The sequence below is a fragment of the Gastrolobium bilobum genome, unplaced genomic scaffold, assembly GCF_033153095.1.
Source record: "Gastrolobium bilobum isolate Gb01-03AN ecotype WA unplaced genomic scaffold, APGP_CSIRO_Gbil_v1 utg14285, whole genome shotgun sequence".
Classification (NCBI taxonomy): domain Eukaryota; kingdom Viridiplantae; phylum Streptophyta; class Magnoliopsida; order Fabales; family Fabaceae; genus Gastrolobium; species Gastrolobium bilobum.
This window is the reverse complement of record NW_026897131.1, coordinates 222343-240411: the sequence shown is the minus strand read 5'-3', so window position 1 is coordinate 240411 and position 18069 is coordinate 222343. Positions and strand designations below refer to the sequence as shown.

Below are 18069 nucleotides of genomic sequence, written 5' to 3'. Positions count from 1 at the left end.
GATCCAACGATTATATTTATTTTCATCTTTATGTGGTTATGATTCCTCATATTTAAAGTGAAAGCATTAAATATGAGAAATCATAATCATACAAAGGTAAAAATAAATATAAAGTATTAAATATGAAGAATTATAACCATACAAAAAAGAAAATAAATATAACCGTTGTATCAACATAATCGATCTAACGGTAAGATTGATTGATAGTAACACTAATTGGTTGTTATAATATCCTTCCTCGTACTTAAATATCTATAAAAACATATTAATTTCAAATATTTTAAGATGAAAAATAATAAATTACATATCATTCTTTAATAAAAAGATCAATCAAACATATAATATTTATGATATTGATATTTCAAGTTTAGTCGATGACATCTCTAACTATAAAATTCTATCCATATTGCATAAGCGTAACCAAGATAAAATAAGTGCTATAGGTACATAATTTATGTAAGTTAATAAGCTACATATCATAGTTATTAATATTGTACTACACACGATACAATTAATACTATACAATTTGATTCACAAGCGCAGCAATACATATTATGGGGTGTATTGGGAAAGGGGTTTGTATCAGATATCATACAATACGATACGTTTCGTGTATCTACAATACTAAAATTAAATTAAAATTTTTAATTTTTAATATAAAAAAGAAATAAAGACTTGATTTATCATTTAAATTAAAAAATATAAAAAATTATTATTAATAAGGAAAATAAAATAAAGATTCTATTTAAATAATAAGGAAAATAAAATAAAGATTCTATTTGTGATTTAAACTCAAATTAAAATCAATCTGAAAAATTTGAATTAATAAAGTAAATATTTTCATAATTTTTAAATTTTTTTATTATATTTTTGTATCTTACAATTCAATACGCTTTACGATATACGATACAAAAAATGGGTCAAACGATACACGATACGTATTGCGATTCAACAACCTTGCTACAAATCACTTAAATATTCAAAAGAAAATAAATTTTTTGTGTGTGAGAAAAAAAAAGACATCAATTGATGAGAATAAACTAAATTTATTTTTTTATGAACCAGGTCGGGTCACCGGTTGAATCGATCGGATCATCGCTTTTTATAAAAAATAATATAATCGCACTAATTTTATAATATGGCAGGTCCAATATGAATACCAAACCATAATCGGTTCTGGATGGTCGAGTGGCTAAAGGCGTAGCATTGAAACTGCTATGTAAACTTTTTGTTTAGTGAGGGTGCACATAAATCGGCCCGGCTAGTTCATCCGATTATTATAACATTGATATATTAAATACAAATTTGGTTTTAACTTGAAACTGATGACATAAATGAAAAATACAAAATATACAAAAAAACAGTAATATAATAAATAAAAAAAGCAGATAGATTTGTACATGGTATGTGCAATTTAAATAAAATAAATCTTTAATATATGAGTGTTATTCGGCATACGCTTTTTCATTGTGTATTAATATTGTTCTTGGGATATGCAAAAATGAAGTACTGCAAGTAATTTAAGAAGTAAGAGGCACAAATATGAGCATGATTATAAAATCTAAGGAGAAATATATCTATATATATATATATATATTGAAAACTATCTTAGGAGAAATATTGAGTACTAGTCTAGCAAAACAACTAATAAATTAAGTCCCGTCACTAACATTTTATGAGGAACGAGAATGAAAAGAAAAAGAAAAAAAAATTTGTGAAGGTTATACATGTTGGTTCAGGTGCCATAGACTTTCTAGGAGGCTAGTTGCTTGTAAAGATAGACTTTCTCAAATGAACATAAAATGATGATTTTATGAGGTAAAAAATAGAATGGAAATAGAATATTTTGGTTATTCATAAAATTATAACTTTTTCTTATACATCTGGAATATGTTTTTTTGAAAATAATTTTACAATTTTATAACAATAACTTTCACTTGAATAAAAAAGTGTTTGAATTTAGTATTATCTCTTAACACTATCTTTTATACGTTGAAATTCATACCATAAATTAAGAGGAAAATAATTTATGTTTGTTGAGATATATAGTCTCACATTGATTGTATTAGCAACTAATGTGGAGTTTATAAGGCCTTAAGCGCTCCCACCCTTTGAGCTAGCTTTTGAGGTTGTGTATCGCAAGGTTCTTATCAAGTGGTATCAGAGCCCCGTATCCCGGGTTCGATCCTCGTCGCCCCCCACTTTCTTTCAAGTGAATTCTTAACCCAGGTAGACTGAGCCTGTTGCATCATCCACTCTTCAAGCCTAATGGGCTCTTGTGTGAGGGGGCGTGTTGAGATATATAGTCTCACATTGGTTGTATGAGCAACTAATGTGGAGTTTATAAGGCCTTAAGCACTCCCACCCTTTGAGCTAGCTTTTAGGGTGGTGTATCCCAAGGTTCTTTACATTTGTTGAGATATATAGTCTCACATTGGGTTTGAAGAGTGGATGATGCAACAGGCCCAGCCTACCTGTGCTAAGAAATTCCATAAGAGAAAGTGGAGGGCGGCGAGGTTTGAACCCGGGACAAGAGGCTCTGATACCATGTAAAGAACCTTGAGATACATCACCCCAAAAGTTAGCTCAAAGGGTGGGAGTGCCCAAGGCCTTATAAACCCCACATTAGTTGCACATACAACCAATGTGGGACTATATATCTCAACACGCCCCCTCACACGAGAGCCCATTGGGCTTGAAGAATGGACAATGCACAGGCCCACCTACCTGTGCGAACAAAGAAATTCCACTTGAAAGAAAGTGGGGGCGGCGAGGATCGAACCCGGGACACGAGGTTCTGATACCATTTAAAGAACCTTGGGATACACCACCCCAAAAGCTAGCTCAAAGGGTGGGAGTGCCTAAGGCCTTATAAATCCCACATTAGTTGGCTCATACAACCAATGTGGGACTATATATCTCAACAATGTTCATGCAAATGCTTCAAGAAAGAACATGCAACATGAAATATTCAAAACATACACCAAACATGCTAGACAATCAAACATAATCAAAACTTGCAATGAAAGACTAGGAAACAAAATTCGAGCTCAAGGATTCCTTTAAACTAGATTGAATTCCTTCAATTTAACAATTTGTCTGAACTATTCTGAACAATAGCAATAACATCTCTAACAGAGTCATATTTTATAAGCACCATTTTTAATAGTGATTACATAACATATTTCTTGTAATTGCTCAGCAATCAATAAATTACTTTTCAAATCAGGAACATACAATACATTAGATATTGTTTCAACAAAACCATTCTTGGTTCTTATTTTGATATCACATTTTCCCATTATACTTTCGCAGTAGAATGATCACCAAAACTAAAGATAGATTGAAAATTTTCTCTCGGGTGAGAAAAAGAAGAATTACTACCACTTATATAGTTACCGCATGAATGAAAATGTGATCTTTGTAAGAACCCGCACCGTTAATTAAGGTATTTAATTAATTAATTATGCAAAAATAGGAAATAATTCCATAATTGACCCTAATAATTATTTATGAGGCTTAATAATCATAATAAGTGATTAAGAATGCTGAAAGTCGTTTTTCGGAAGAAAAGTGCAGATACCGGTTATGCTAGTCGGTATAAATGCGTGTCGAAAAAGTATCCCGGAAAATTAAATTAAGTGCATGATAATTACTAGAATAATATGTAGGACTTGTAAAACGAGTTTCAAGTCCAAATAATGAGAACTGGTGCTAGAAACCGGTACTGGCTTTGAAAAGCGCGTACCAGATAGGTGCTCAGAAAAATATAAGATAAATATGATAAATCTTAGAAAATTATGTAGTTTCATAATCCAAAGTTTGGGATTAAAATGCTAAACGTAGCAATTAAAGTTAATACTGTGTGTTTAAGTGTGTTTGGGCTATAAATACTCCCATTATGGGCACAAAACCCTAGGATCAGAATTCTATACGTGACTTGGTGGCTGAGTGCACCTTGGCACTGTTCCATTGTTGTGTTCTTCTTCCTTGAGAGTCTTGGAGCCATTTCTTCCTTGTTCTTTGTGGTTTCTTCTCCTTAAACACTTATGTGAGGGAGAGTCACTTTGGGAAGGGGTTTGTGGTGTTGTTTCTGAGTTGTGAAGTCTGTGCGAGGGAGGTTTGGTTGCTGACTTGTTGGTTTTGGGTTGGGAGAAGCTTGGTTTTGGTTTTTGGAGGTCCAAGTGGTGACCTTTGTGTTAAAGAACCAACCTTTGTGAAGCCATTTTCGTGCATCTTCCTTGAGTCAGACTTGAGGGGCTGTGTTGAGCTCCAAGAGCATCTCCATTCTGAGTTTTGAGTCTTGGTATGTTGTACCAACCTTTAACTTGAGTTTTAAGGCTTAAAAATGGTACCTTGATGCATCTAATGACTAAAAGATGATAACTTGTTGTTAGGTAATGTTGAACACGCCTAGAAATGCATGATTAGGTGTTTAAAATCGGTAAAAAGGGAACCTTTAAGGGATATCTTCACGAAAAACCAGAAACTGCATTCTGTCGTGAAATATCCGGATATTTGTCGAACAGTTATCTGGATATTGGATATCCGGATATGTGGTTTTGGGATATCCGGATATTGGATATCCGGATATGTGAATCTGTATATCCGGATATTGCATATCCGGATATGGACAGTGAGATATCCGGATATTGTATATCCGGATATGGTCCCGAGGAATATTCGGATATTCTGGGATTTCGCAGAACAGTAGCTGTGCTTTGTGTACAGTAGGCTATTGGGGGTTTGTGGACCCTAGTTTGATGAAGTTGAACTTCTGTATGTATTGGTCTAAGCCAGAATCATGGGATTAAGGGCTTGTGGCTTTGTTAGAAGCTTTAAGACTTGAAAACATAATGAAAATGCGTTGTCTTTAATTTGTATGCATGTGGTACATGTTATTGATTTATATTTGGTCCATATCAGATTGTGATCTGCTGTGATTGGACTTTGAGCTTGTGGCATTGGATAGCTAACTTAGAGGTAAGCTTTCGTGTCCTCGGTTTAGTCATATTGTGGTTCCACCATGTCCCATGGGGATATGGTATATGCATGCTGTGTTACATGCTTTTGATGTTTTGGAAATGCTGTTGAGCTATTGTATGTTAGTGCCTTGTTGATATGCATGGAGGTGTTCCACCTATACGGTAAGCCTGAGTATGTAGAACATACAAGAGGGTGAGGCTGTGGGTGAGGTGCAAGCGGTGTTCCTTGTACTACGTGTAGGGAATAGACGTATTCCTACATTTCTCTGACCAGTAGATAGTGATTACACACATGCCATAGATATCTATTGCACTACATGGTTTTGGAACTGATAATGATATAAATGCTTTTTGAACTTATATTGCACATGTAAGTGAGCTTGGGGTGGAAGATCCTTGAGGACCCCTTGTCTTACTGAGATTTCTAGTTTAGAGATCTCACCCCACGTTTGGGGAATGCTTATTTCAGGGTCAGGTAATGTTGAGACCTCAGGCGGCAGGAGGCCGTAGCTGAGTTAGATTGCTGTTATATTATGCTGCCATGATTGGATGCTGGATTTGCATGCTGCTTTTATGCTTATAGCTTCGGTTTATGTTTTGGAGTATTATGTTGAGACTTGTTGTTTACTATGTTTATTTGGTGAGCATGAGAATTATCCATGACACATAGTATTATTATGTCTTGTTTATGTCTTGAGTCTTTTGGAGTTGTAATAATGTATCAGGATATTGTCCGGATTACTTGATGTAATGCCGTGATTTAGATACACACTTTATCTATATATTGAGGTATTTCAGTAGATGTCTTATTGCAATTTACATACAGGCGATATTTTATGAAATTGATTAAGTAATCAAGTTGGTAATTGACAATGACGTCATAATTGAAAAGAAAAAGAATATTCCGTTTTTTTAATTAAGCACCGCTTAATACGATGTAATGTTAATATTCCGAGTATACATGAGGTGTTACAATCTTTTTCTCACATATTGAAAAAGGCACTTTATGGACTAAAACTAGCCCATCGAGTTTGGTATAGTCGTATTGAGTCTTATTTTCTTATGGTTGGTTTTACAAAGTATCCTTATGAATATACACTTTTTATGTTTGAAGAATTTAAAAAGTCTATGATGAATGAGTTTGAAATGACTGATCTTTGTATGATGCATTACTTTATTGGCATAAGTGTAGCACAATCAAGTGATTGAATTTTTATTTCTCAAAAGAAATATGTGGGAGATATTCTAGATAGGTTTCAGATGCAGGATTGTAATCCTGTGCACACTCCAGTTGGATGTGCTTGGAGTTACATAAAGATCGTGAAAGAAGAAAGGTTGACAACACCTTCTACAAACAAATTATGGGAAGTTAATGTATCTCACTACAATAAGGCCAGACATAATGTATTTTGTGAGTTTGCAGGTATATGGAGAATCCTACAGAAATGCATTTGTTAGCTGTCAAGAAAATCTTTTGCTACTTGTAAGGAGCAAGAAATTTTCGGATATTTTATAAAAAGGGTGTAAAATCTGATTTAATGGGATTTATTGACGATAATTATGTAGGAGATCAAAATGATAAGAAGAGCACATCAGGTTATGTTTTTATGATTGATACATGTGCTATTTCATGGGCATCAAAGAAGCAACCAATTGTCACTTTGTCAAGCACATAATGTTAGCAAAAATCGGTATAAGGGATGGAATGTTGAAATGTCTCTTTAGTTTCCTGTGTCAGTTAGAATGTTGAAGAGTCAATTGTCTCTTCATTTTCTTATGTCAATTATGAAGTTAAATAATCTTGATGTTTAATGTGGGTGTTATCAGTAGTTTATGAGGCTTTTATTAGTGGTGTTATGAGGTTGTTATTAGTGGCGTAATGAGGCTCTTGATTAGCATTGTAATGAGCTTCTGCATTGGTACTTTCAGTTTTTATTTTGCCTTTAATAGGCTTGGTGTATTGGAGTCACACTAGCCTTCTACGGAGGCCTTGAAACATCATTGTCTCCCCAAATACTTGGTTTAGCCAAACCATAGGCTTTGATACCACTGTTAGGAATTGTACGGGGGAGCCCACTTATTGTGATTTATCATTTGACTCATTGGTGAAAATATCCCTTGCAAAGGGTTTTGGGCTGCCCCGTACCATTCGTAAGAATGGTATTAGAGCCAATGGTTTGGCTGGACCAAGTATTTGGGGAGATATTGATGTTTCAAGACCTCCACAGAAGACTAGTGTGACTCATACTTGAAGAGAAGAGACTTCTGTTGAAGTTGCCCTTAGTGGGGAGCATGATATTGGGCCTCACACTTGAGGGGAGGATGTTGGAGATATTCAAGTGTGAGTAGTGGTGTGAAGTCCCATATTGGCTAGACAAAGAGTGAGTGAGAACCGTATAAGTATGGAAAAACCCATAGACCTACAGCCTTCAGGTTTTGTGTTCAGATATGGTGTTGGAACCATTTGTTGTGGGTTTGTCACTTAGCTTCATTTGATGTATGGATAGTAGTCTCCCCGAATTGGACTCCCCCTAGCTGCTTCCTAATAGGTTCATCTTGAGAATATTTCTTGGACCTTGGACCTTGGAGCTCTCAAGACACTAGAATAGTCTTTTGATTATTTTAGTTGATCTTTTGTGTGTGTAAAATCTTGCTTCTTGATCAATAAAATTTCTCCACGAGTACTTCAGTCTGGATGTTATAACACCATGTGTACACTTGGTATATTAACTCATTATGGTATTAAACGCAACAAAATAATTAAGAAATCATTAAGAAAATTCCTTTACTTTGTCACTTACACTTAGTGACTTAACCATTTATTCTTATATAAAAATGTGGTTAACTTTTTCCTTTCGTAAACATGGTATTCAACTCAACTTAACTTAATTATAATCTATATAACTTATACATTCACTTATTCAACTCATTTTTCGATAGATTAAATCTTTGTTAACCCTTAAGTGATGGGTATACATGTTGGAACTCTAAATCATGGTGGAAGAGATTCATTTAACTCATCTAGGGTCACATACCCTTAAAACATCAACCAATTGAACAATAGAGTCCATAAGCCCTTCCACTGGAAGACGATAAAAAAAAACATATTCTATTGTCAAACTAAGAACTGAACCGCCATTATCATTTTTGAAACTGAGAGTACATAGGTTTACCCTTAATTTTAATATTTTACTATGTTAAACTAATATCTCAGGCTTTCTAACAAGGTATAACATTAACTATTTGGTTAAGTATAGCCGAAGTTATACAACTCATACGCCAGCTGTCCTATATTGACCTCTACATGCAAGTTAGCCCTTTTACGAGGAATTATTGGAAATTCATGGGTGCTATAAAATTACTAGATTTTGGACATGATAAACTAGACTATTTATTCTTTCTAGAGAATATTATATGCCTGAATTGGATTTGTACATCTCAAATTATGCATGTCGCAAGTCAACTGCTTCAAATAGAATTTTTGGAAATGGGGCAATAACTTCAAAACGAAAATATGATTAATCCTCTCATGCATAGGTCCTAAGATTTAGAATTATAGGTCTTTGAGTTAGCTTCAAGTCTCACTCAATTTGAGCTCTATAACTAGAGAAATGCTTAATTCATTATGCTATCTCCAACGCACGAAACAACATTGGCTTGTAGTAGGAGCGTTCTTTAGCGCCCTCAAACTGAGGGTTTTGGCCTTTAAGCGCATTTTAGCGCCCTATAATGCCCTCAACAGGTATTTTACTCTGATTTAATGCACTATTGTGTCCTGCAACGCATTGTAGCACCCTCAACTCGAAGGTTTTGGCCCTTATCGCATTTTACGACCCACTAACGCTTTTTAATATGCTAAGTCCAAAATTTAAGGTTCATTTTGGTGCCTTAAACCCCTTTTAAAGAGCATGAATACAATTCTTTCACCTAATAAACCATGCCATCAACTATACAAAAGAACCAATCATTATGTACACATTACGAATGATTCATAAAAGGATTTATCAAAAAATATCATGGTGATTATTGTACAAACTAATTTCCTTGATTCAAAATACATTACATCCAAAAGTATGATATCCATGTATTCATCAATCCAAGCTTGCTTTACAAGTTATAAAACATCTTTAAGCTTCCCCAAATGAATTGGTTTTACAAATATCTATACCCCAAGATATACAAGCAAAACCCCTCAAAAGATATATAAATATCAAAAGATGAAATCAGCCTCAATAGCTAGGCATGCTCTTTTCCCAGAGATGGTCAGTTCTTCCTCAATGAGTACCTGAAACATTTCTCCAACAAGGGTGAGAAATAAATACTAGTAAACTAAGGGCCCTTGGAGATTACTCCAACTTTAAGTTAACTTGCTTGCATGAAATGATAAAAACTTAGAACAACAAGGTATAATATAACACAATATAAATGGTGGGCAACCTGGAGTTCATCAATCCATACACCCCGTGCACTAGGACCACTCAATGAGCCATCACTCAAACAAGTGTCCACATAGAACTTCCAACGGTTTAACCTCCGAGGATAATACCCCAAAACAAAGCCCATGCCATGTTCCTTTGGCCACTGAATCTACTCAAGCCAAAAATTCAGTGGTAAAATTTTGAATATAGTTTTTGGCTCTTAAACATTGATGCTTCATGTAATTTAAGTTTCAGTGTTATTATAAAGGCCACTTAATGACAGAAATACAAAAGATTATAGTTTTTTAAGAACTTCACAGCTTTTCCGTTCCACAAATAACTTAGCTCATGGCTGTAACTATAAACATAATTATTCCAAATTGAAGTCTCATAGACCCGAAATTCAGTCCAGAGATAACGATTGAAAGAGAAAAGAAATAACAACTTATACTAATAAGAAACAAGATTAGGTTACATGAAAACAAAAATGGAGAACTATGGAGGTTGCTCGTGAGGAGTCTCAAATGGAAGGTATAGAATGAAGAAAGAGTTGTTGTCACTTAACTATTGCTAAAAACTATACAACAGAAATTGAAACTATACTAAGTGATCTCTTCCTAAGAAATTCGATGATTTTCTTTGTGTTGGAACATCATATTTATAGGCCAGAAGAATGGATGGCAAAGCTTGTAATTTCCTTTGAGTTGTTTTCTTGATTGCATGAAAGGGGCGGTGTGAACAGTACTCTTTTGGGAAGCAAGTTGCTGGATGAGACACTTATTGTTGAGATTTTCCTTTCCTTCTATACTTTCCATGCTTTGCTTTCGTCTTGCCCAATGGGAACTATTTATTCTTTGCTGTACACGTTTCTTCTTGCTTGATTGTTGTATCTCTTTATGCTTTTTGGAAGCTTCTTTTCAACGTTTCTTGCAAAGTGGTAAGAGATATTGAGTTAGTGGAGCAGGTGTATTTAATAAACCAATCCGTTCCCCTTTTTCCTATATTTCTCAAATGATTACCTGATCATCCGCTCCTTAGTGTGTTTTTGTTATAAAGATTTAAACATGTGTTTTTAATGCAAAAGTGGTTCACGAGGTGAAGGAACATATAGAATTTTACCATTAAAATGAGCCTAGATGGGAACGAATTTTTGTCCTATCAGTGATTTTTCCAACAATTAAACACAAGAGTCAATATTCGTACACCAAATATATACAAAACAACCATCAATTTCCACCCTAACAACCCATAATCAAAACCCTAAAATTAAAAACTCTAAGTTCATAACTCTTAAGAGAACCAAGGTAGGTCATAGGTCTTTACCTCTACCACTTAAAGCATGTAAAGGAAGAAGCTCCAAGCTTCCAACAATGGAGGGGTCCTTCTCCTTGTCTACTTGAAATGGCGCACAAAAGGAAGGTGAATAAGGTGAGTGGGTTGTTGCTCTCTTTTATTACTTGATCTCTAGGTTTGGGTTCTAATGGTCAAGGTGAGTAGAAGAGGATGTAGAGGGTTTAGGGTTCCCTTGGTTCTTGTTCATGGTTGAGAGCAAAGAGAGAAAAGAAGCTTTCTTTCTCTTTGAGATGTTGAACACGTGGGAATGAGAGGAAGAAGATGAGATGTCGATGGAGAGAAGAGAAAGTGAGGAAAGAGAATGTATAGTCACCTTTTGACTGGGATCAAAATATCTAAGTAGGTAAAGACCTCTTTACCCTCCCCTACTCTCCACATTTACACTTACTCACTTTAACCACTTAACATATGATTTGGGATAATTGAGTTTGGATAAGGTGTACCAAACTTTATTTATTTTGGAGGTTTTACCCAATTTTGCATAATTGTATTTTTGTCCCAAAACTTTTAATATTTGTAGTTTTGCCCCAAAAAATAACTTAGTTCTAAATTTAGATTTTTCATCTAATTAACCCTCTAATTACAACTTAATTATCAATTAATATAATTTAATTATTCAGATCATTATAGACGTAGCACTCCATTGCACTAGGTTTATTCATCACCAGAGTGGAATAATAATCCTGGTTGTAATTTGACATTTTTTTTGAATTTTATTTGTTATTGTTCTTGGTATCATCTTAATTTCTAATGTGTGTATTCAATTCTTTAAATTTCTTACTTTCTATGTAAGTTGCTTCTAGATATTGTTTTGCCTATCTAAATATATTGTTACTTGTAAGTAAAGGTGGCAATATGGGTTGGCCCGCCGTTGAATATGAGTTAAAAAAATGAACCTACTCTGTTTTATAGTGTGTTAGCGGGTCGTCAATTAAAAAAAGTTAATTAAAATTCAAAAATAATATTTTATGAATTTTATAATATTATTTAATTTTATTTCACACTCCTCTTAATTTTTTCCAATCTTAATCTTACATGTATACTGATATTCAGTTAAATATTCTTTAGGAACTCATTTGTCTCCATATATAGATAACATTTATCATGAATAAAGTTTGTATTCTTTATTTTTTCTAGGGAATACTAAGATAAAAAAATTTGGATATACCACAAGCTTAATAACAAAATAAAAATATTACTTAATTGTAAACTGATATGCCTCTGGCAGATGTAGTTTTCTAAGCTAAAATTGATAAGGATTAAGTCATAAAAGAGCAGTTTATAAACATGTTTGCTTACTATATTGACTTTTCCACGTCAATGATATTTCTCACCTTTTGGTTGTGTTTATATAGGTAGAAAAAGAAGAAAATATGGAAATTACGAAAAGCTTAGTGATCTGATTCCACTCGGGTGGAAATTCAATGCTGCATAAAAATTGATGGGCCAAATTCCAGAGAGTTGGCGCGGTCCAGCGCCACAGCGGCGTGGATCTGCGCCAGTTTGCGAGACAAAAGTACCGCGTTTTAAAAAGGGCAAACTTGGAAGAAGGAAAGAGGGCATATAAAAAGGAGACTTTACACAGAAAAATAAAACGCTAATTCTTGAGAGACGACGGTCGTGCTCAGAGATAGAGTCTTGGGAAGATCTTGTTCATCTTGTTCTTCTCTTTTCCAATTTTCAGTTCATGTTGAATATTGATAGGTCAGTTATGATAATGGTTGGCTAGTTTCTTTTTATTGTAGTTAGGGTCACGAACCCTATGTGAACCCTTGTTACAACGGATTTGTTTATAGTTATTCGTTTATATAATTATCTTTATCTCTACCCTGTGCGTAATTTCTGTCTTCGTTGTTAGAACTGATCAATCTAATAGTTGATGATAGTTTGAGGGTTAGAACCCTAGATAGAAATATTGGGGTTTTGATCTTGAAAGGGGGTAGGATAACAATTTATATGCATGCTAGGAATAGATGTATATTTGATTACAGATGCTTAAATTATTGGGTTCATTGCTTAATGCCATGATGAACATTGCAAGGAATTGGGGTTAAAGGGTTAATCTTGCAAGGAATTGAGGGTTAACTACTGAATATTTTTAGATAATAATTTATCCGAGTAATTATATAAATGAGTATTGTAAATCAATCAAAAGTAAGAAGCGAGAATCATTTGGTGGGTGCACTTTAGCTACAATGTTTTCTCATACTTTTACAAACCAATCCTTATTTTTATGTTATTTTTTATAACAAAAATTCTAAAAACACGTTCTTACTTTTAGTTCTTATTTTTATCCAAATCAACAACAAATTTTCATATCTATTTGAATTCCTTCCATCTTAAAAAGAACGATTATTTGATATTTGATCATAATCCTTGTGGAGACGATACTTTTCTTATCATTGTATTACTTGTGCGATCGGTACACTTGCCGGTGAGCATCAAGTTTTTGGCGCCGTTGCCGGGGATTGGCATTTCTGATATCATATAATTTTGATTTTTAAGATTGGATTTTGTGAATACTTTTATTTTATTTTATTTATTTTTATTTGAAAAGTTCTACTAATCTCCTTTCTGAGTTGTATGCGAGGCAAAACTGCAGAATTTCCATTTGATTCGGAGATTACAAAGACTGAAAAGAGAAACAGAAAACTCGCTCGGAAGAAGCTTGCATTAAACGAGTTAGAGACTCTTCCTGAAGAACCACAAATCATGGCCGAAAATAATGATGCAAACAATCCATTCATGGATACTATTCTCACTCCAGCATTTAACAGACCCAACTCAAGCATTGTTCAGCCTACTATTGCTAAAAACACTTGGGTGCTCAAATCTTCTAACATTTAATTGGTGGAGAGAGCTTAGTTTGGAGGAGAGGAGAATGAAGATCCTCACAGATTCATAGACAGATTTCTGATGATATGTGACTCAACCAAACATCCTCAAGTGTCCAATGATGCAATCCGGTTGCGATTGTTTCCCTTTGCTGTTAAGGGAAAGGCTCTTAATTGGTTGGAAAGACAGCCTGCAAGAAGCATTCCTACATTGGATGATTTATCTCAGAAGTTCTTTGTTGAGTTCTTCTCGATGGAGAGATACAATCAGATGGTGAATGATATCACCAATTTCACTCAATCAGAGGGTGAAACTATGTGTGCAGCATGGAACCGATTCAAAGATTTAATGAGGAGGTGTCCTCATTATAACTTGACTGCTGGAAATCAGGTGAGAATCTTCTTCGAATGGTGTTGAATGCTGCAACAGGAAGCACTATTAAATCCTTGAGAGCAAATGAGACTCTTGAACTGATTGAAAGAATGGCTGCAAATGAAAATGAAGGTTTGTCATCCAAGCCTAAGAGAGGTATCCTTCAGCTGGAAGGTAATGATGTGGTGCTAGCTGAAAACAAATTATTATCTCAGCAAATAACAAACTTGACTTCAAGGCTTGACAATATGCAGCTTTCTAGTATTCAGGCTCAAGCTACTGCTGTTGTATGTGAATATTGCAAGGACAATCATGAGTCTAATGAATGTCCTTATTTGATGGCTTCTGATTCTCCACAACAAATGCTAGTGAATGACATCTGGTATGATCAGAGACCTCAGCAGCAAAATGTTCAACGAGGTCAGAATTTTTCTGCTGGAGGTAGTAATTATCAACGGAGGATTCAAGGCACTGGTCTTGATTTCACATCAAACAACTATCTGCAGCCTCCACCAATCCAAACCAAGGAACCTTCTGATTTGGATAGGTTAGTTGGACAAATGGCTCAACATTCTAACGCCTTCATGGAAGAGACTAGGGCCAATACAAAAAATACAAATGCATCTATCAGAAATTTGGAGAATCAGATTGGCCAACTGGCTAAGCAAATTGCTGATAGAACTCCAGGTACCTTCCCTAGTAATACAATTACTAATCCAAAAGAAGATTGTATGGCTATCACAACTCGAAGTGGTAAAGTGGTGGCAGCTCCAGAAAGGCCAAACATAAATGTAGGAGCTGATGAGAAGTTTAAGGAGGTTAAGGAGCCAGAAAAAGAATTGGTAATTCCTTCTACTGTTGAGAAGCCTCTTCAGAAAGGTGAAGAAGAAAAGCAACTGTTTGTTACTGGAAAAAAGAAATTTGAGTTGAGTCCTGAATATGTGAGAGACATGTCACCTTATCCTGAAAGATTCAAGAAAGATGCTCAGAAGCAGCAATATGCCAGATTTCATTATATCTTCAAAAAGTTGTATGTTAATATACCCTTTGCTGAAGCCTTGGCTAATATGCCTAATTATGCCAAATTTATTAAGGACCTTTTGTCAAGAAAACACAAGTTGCAGGAATGCCAAACAGTGACACTCACTGAGGAGGTAGTGCAATAATACAGAAGAAGTTTCCTTATACGCGTCATGATCCAGGGAGTTTTAATATTCCTATTGCCATTGGTAACACAAATGTTGGCAAAGCTTTGTGTGATCTTGGGGCAAGTATAAATTTGATGTCCTTGTCAGTGTATAAATCTTTGGGGATATCTGAGCTCAAACCTACTATGGTTTCCTTGCAACTTACTGAAAAATCTTTAAGGAAACCCAATGGTATAATTGAAGATGTCCTTGTGAAAGTGGACAAGTTCATCTTTCCAGCAGATTTTGTAGTGTTGGACATGGAAGGAGGAACTGAAATGCCTCTTTTGCTGGGTAGACCTTTATTGGCCACTGCTCGGGCCATGATTGATGTTGAAAATGGAAAGCTTGAGTTAAGGATGAATGATGAGACCATTACCATCAACGTTTTTGACTCTATGAAACAATCTTCTAACAAAGGCGATTGTTTTAGACTTGATGTTCTAGAGCAAGCGGTGAAAGAAGAAATATCTTCTAGTCAAGAGCTTGATGAAGAACTTGAAGCGCGTGATATTGTTCCTTTGAAGGAAGAAAAGAATGTGGCGTTGGAGGTTCTTGAAAAAAAAGATTATGACAAAGAAGATGGTGCCCCTAAAGTGGAGTTGAAGGAGCTTCCTGAAACTCTTAAATACACATTCTTGGGTGATGAGGAGACTTACCCTGTTATTATTAATAAGGGATCGTCTTTTGAGTAAGAAAGAAGGTTGATTGAAGCGCTGAAGGAACATAAGACTGCCATAGGGTGGTCTATCTCTGATTTGGAAGGTATAGATCCTTCTTTCTGTACTCACAAAATTGACATGGAGGATGATGTCAAACATATGAGGAAACCTCAAAGGAGGCGTAATCCTACAATGAAGAAGGTAATGAGAAAGGAAGTGGTGAAACTCTTTGATACCGGTTGGAGGATGTGTGCAGATTACCGGAGGTTGAAGGCCGCCAAAAGGAGAATCTGTGAAAAGAGACACCGAGACTCTATCTCTCAGAGAAAACAATACTTCAAATAGTTCTTCACCTGGCTTCATGGTTGGAATCAAATCTGGGAATGGTGGTCTCATGCACCGATGCATCCAGTACCACCAGATCCTTCATTTGCTGAGTCATCCCATGCTGCTGAGGGGGATGACATGGAGGATTGATTATATCTCCTTGTTGTCAGAGATTTCTTGTATATTATTTTAGTTTATGTTTTTGATATTTTTGCTATTTTATTATGACCATAGGTTGATGTTAGGGTCATTTAGCTGATTTGAGTTGGTATATTTCCCAAACACTCTGATGTTTTATTGTGCACATATAGTTTATCCTATATGCTGCTGTTTGTTCCACGGTGCAGGTTTTTCATCCATCTTTTGGTTTGACTATTGCTGGGGACAACAATTCTTTAAATCTGGGAATGGTAGGCTTTCGGAAAGCACCTTGGAGCTGCACTTCTTCTATCAAGGGAGATATTTTAAACTCTTTTAAATTTTTTCTATTTTTAGTTAGTTATTTTGTGTTATTTAAAAAAAATAAAAAAATAAAAAAAATTCTCAGGTTTAAATGTTCTTATCCAGTTAATGTGCTTGAGTGAATTTTAAGAAGTATGTTGTATGACATTCTGGCATGACATTGCATAGGTATAATTGGATTACATGATTGCTCATTTGTCTGAATTAATGTTGTGAAATTCTGATAATGTCTGAAGTCAATTTTCTTGAGTCTATATTGAAACCATAACTGTGAGGTTTGAGCTTAAACACTGAATTTTCTTGTTGAGAGACCTCACTGTTGTAACACTTTATAACTTGATTTGTTTCTCTGTAATGCATGCATTGGTTGAGAGGATAAAGGCATTTTGTTCTTGTTAACTATGGCCAAAATAGCCCACCTGTATGAAATTTTTTCATTGCTAGCCCCTTGAGCCTGAACTTAATTTGTTGATAAATGACCTGTGGCCTGATTGATGGTTTAACTTATATCCATGTGACTTACCTTGATTGAGATTGAATTACTGATGTTTTGAAAATTAAAACAAAGAAATTGAGGTAAGCTCCACAAAGTTCAAGTAAGTAGGGGATGTAGATGTCATTTGTACCCTTATAAAAAAAAGGGTGAATGTGCATAAAAGGTGGCTGACAGGAATTAATTCCCAAAATTCTGTTGGAATTTTAGTGGAGCAAAATCATTGAGTTAAATGTGCTAAAGTGAAAGAGTGTCAGTTTTTCAATCTCATTGTTGTTTGAGCTACTATCTATATATTCCTACCCTTTAACTTGGCCAAGTTACAACCTGTGAAGTCCTTTTGATCAATTGGTGCATGTGTTTGATTCTTCATTTTTAAGAATTTTTGAGAATATGATCAAGCCTATGGTAGTGTTATAGCTGTGATTGATTGAGTGCTCATGATACCCTTAAACATTGAGTGTTGAGTGGACATTATTTATCTATGTGAGGGGTAATCAATGTAGACTTGTATCTTTAAGAAGCTGATGACATTGTTGGGAATTTATGATATTGGGTCAGTCATGCATGGCATATTGTGTCTGAGAGTGTCTATGGATTGTTATGCTAGATGAATTGATTGTTTTCTGGATTGAGTTTTGTACATTGCTGGGGACAACAACGTTTAAATCTGGGAATGGTTTGATATGCCTCTGGCAGATGTAGTTTTCTAAGCTAAAATTGATAAGGATTAAGTCATAAAAGAGCAGTTTATATACATATTTGCTTAGTATATTGACTTTTCCATGTCAATGATATTTCTCACCTTTTGGTTGTGTTTATATAGGTAGAAGAAGAAGAAAATATAGAAATTACGAAAAGCTTGGTGATCTGATTCCACTCGGGTGGAAATTCAATGCTGCATAAAAATTGCTGGGCCAAATTCCAGAGAATTGGCGTAACTTAGCGCCACACTGGCGCAAGTTTGTGCCACCA

At 35.0% G+C, this 18069-nt stretch overlaps 1 non-coding gene across 1 annotated transcript; it reads right to left on the bottom strand.

The window, feature by feature from the left end:
- Positions 1-13859: 13859 nt before the first annotated feature.
- LOC133304411 (small nucleolar RNA R71) lies at positions 13860-13965 on the bottom strand. Its single transcript, XR_009750601.1, has one exon. It is a non-coding gene; the product is annotated as a small nucleolar RNA R71 (small nucleolar RNA).
- Positions 13966-18069: the final 4104 nt, after the last annotated feature.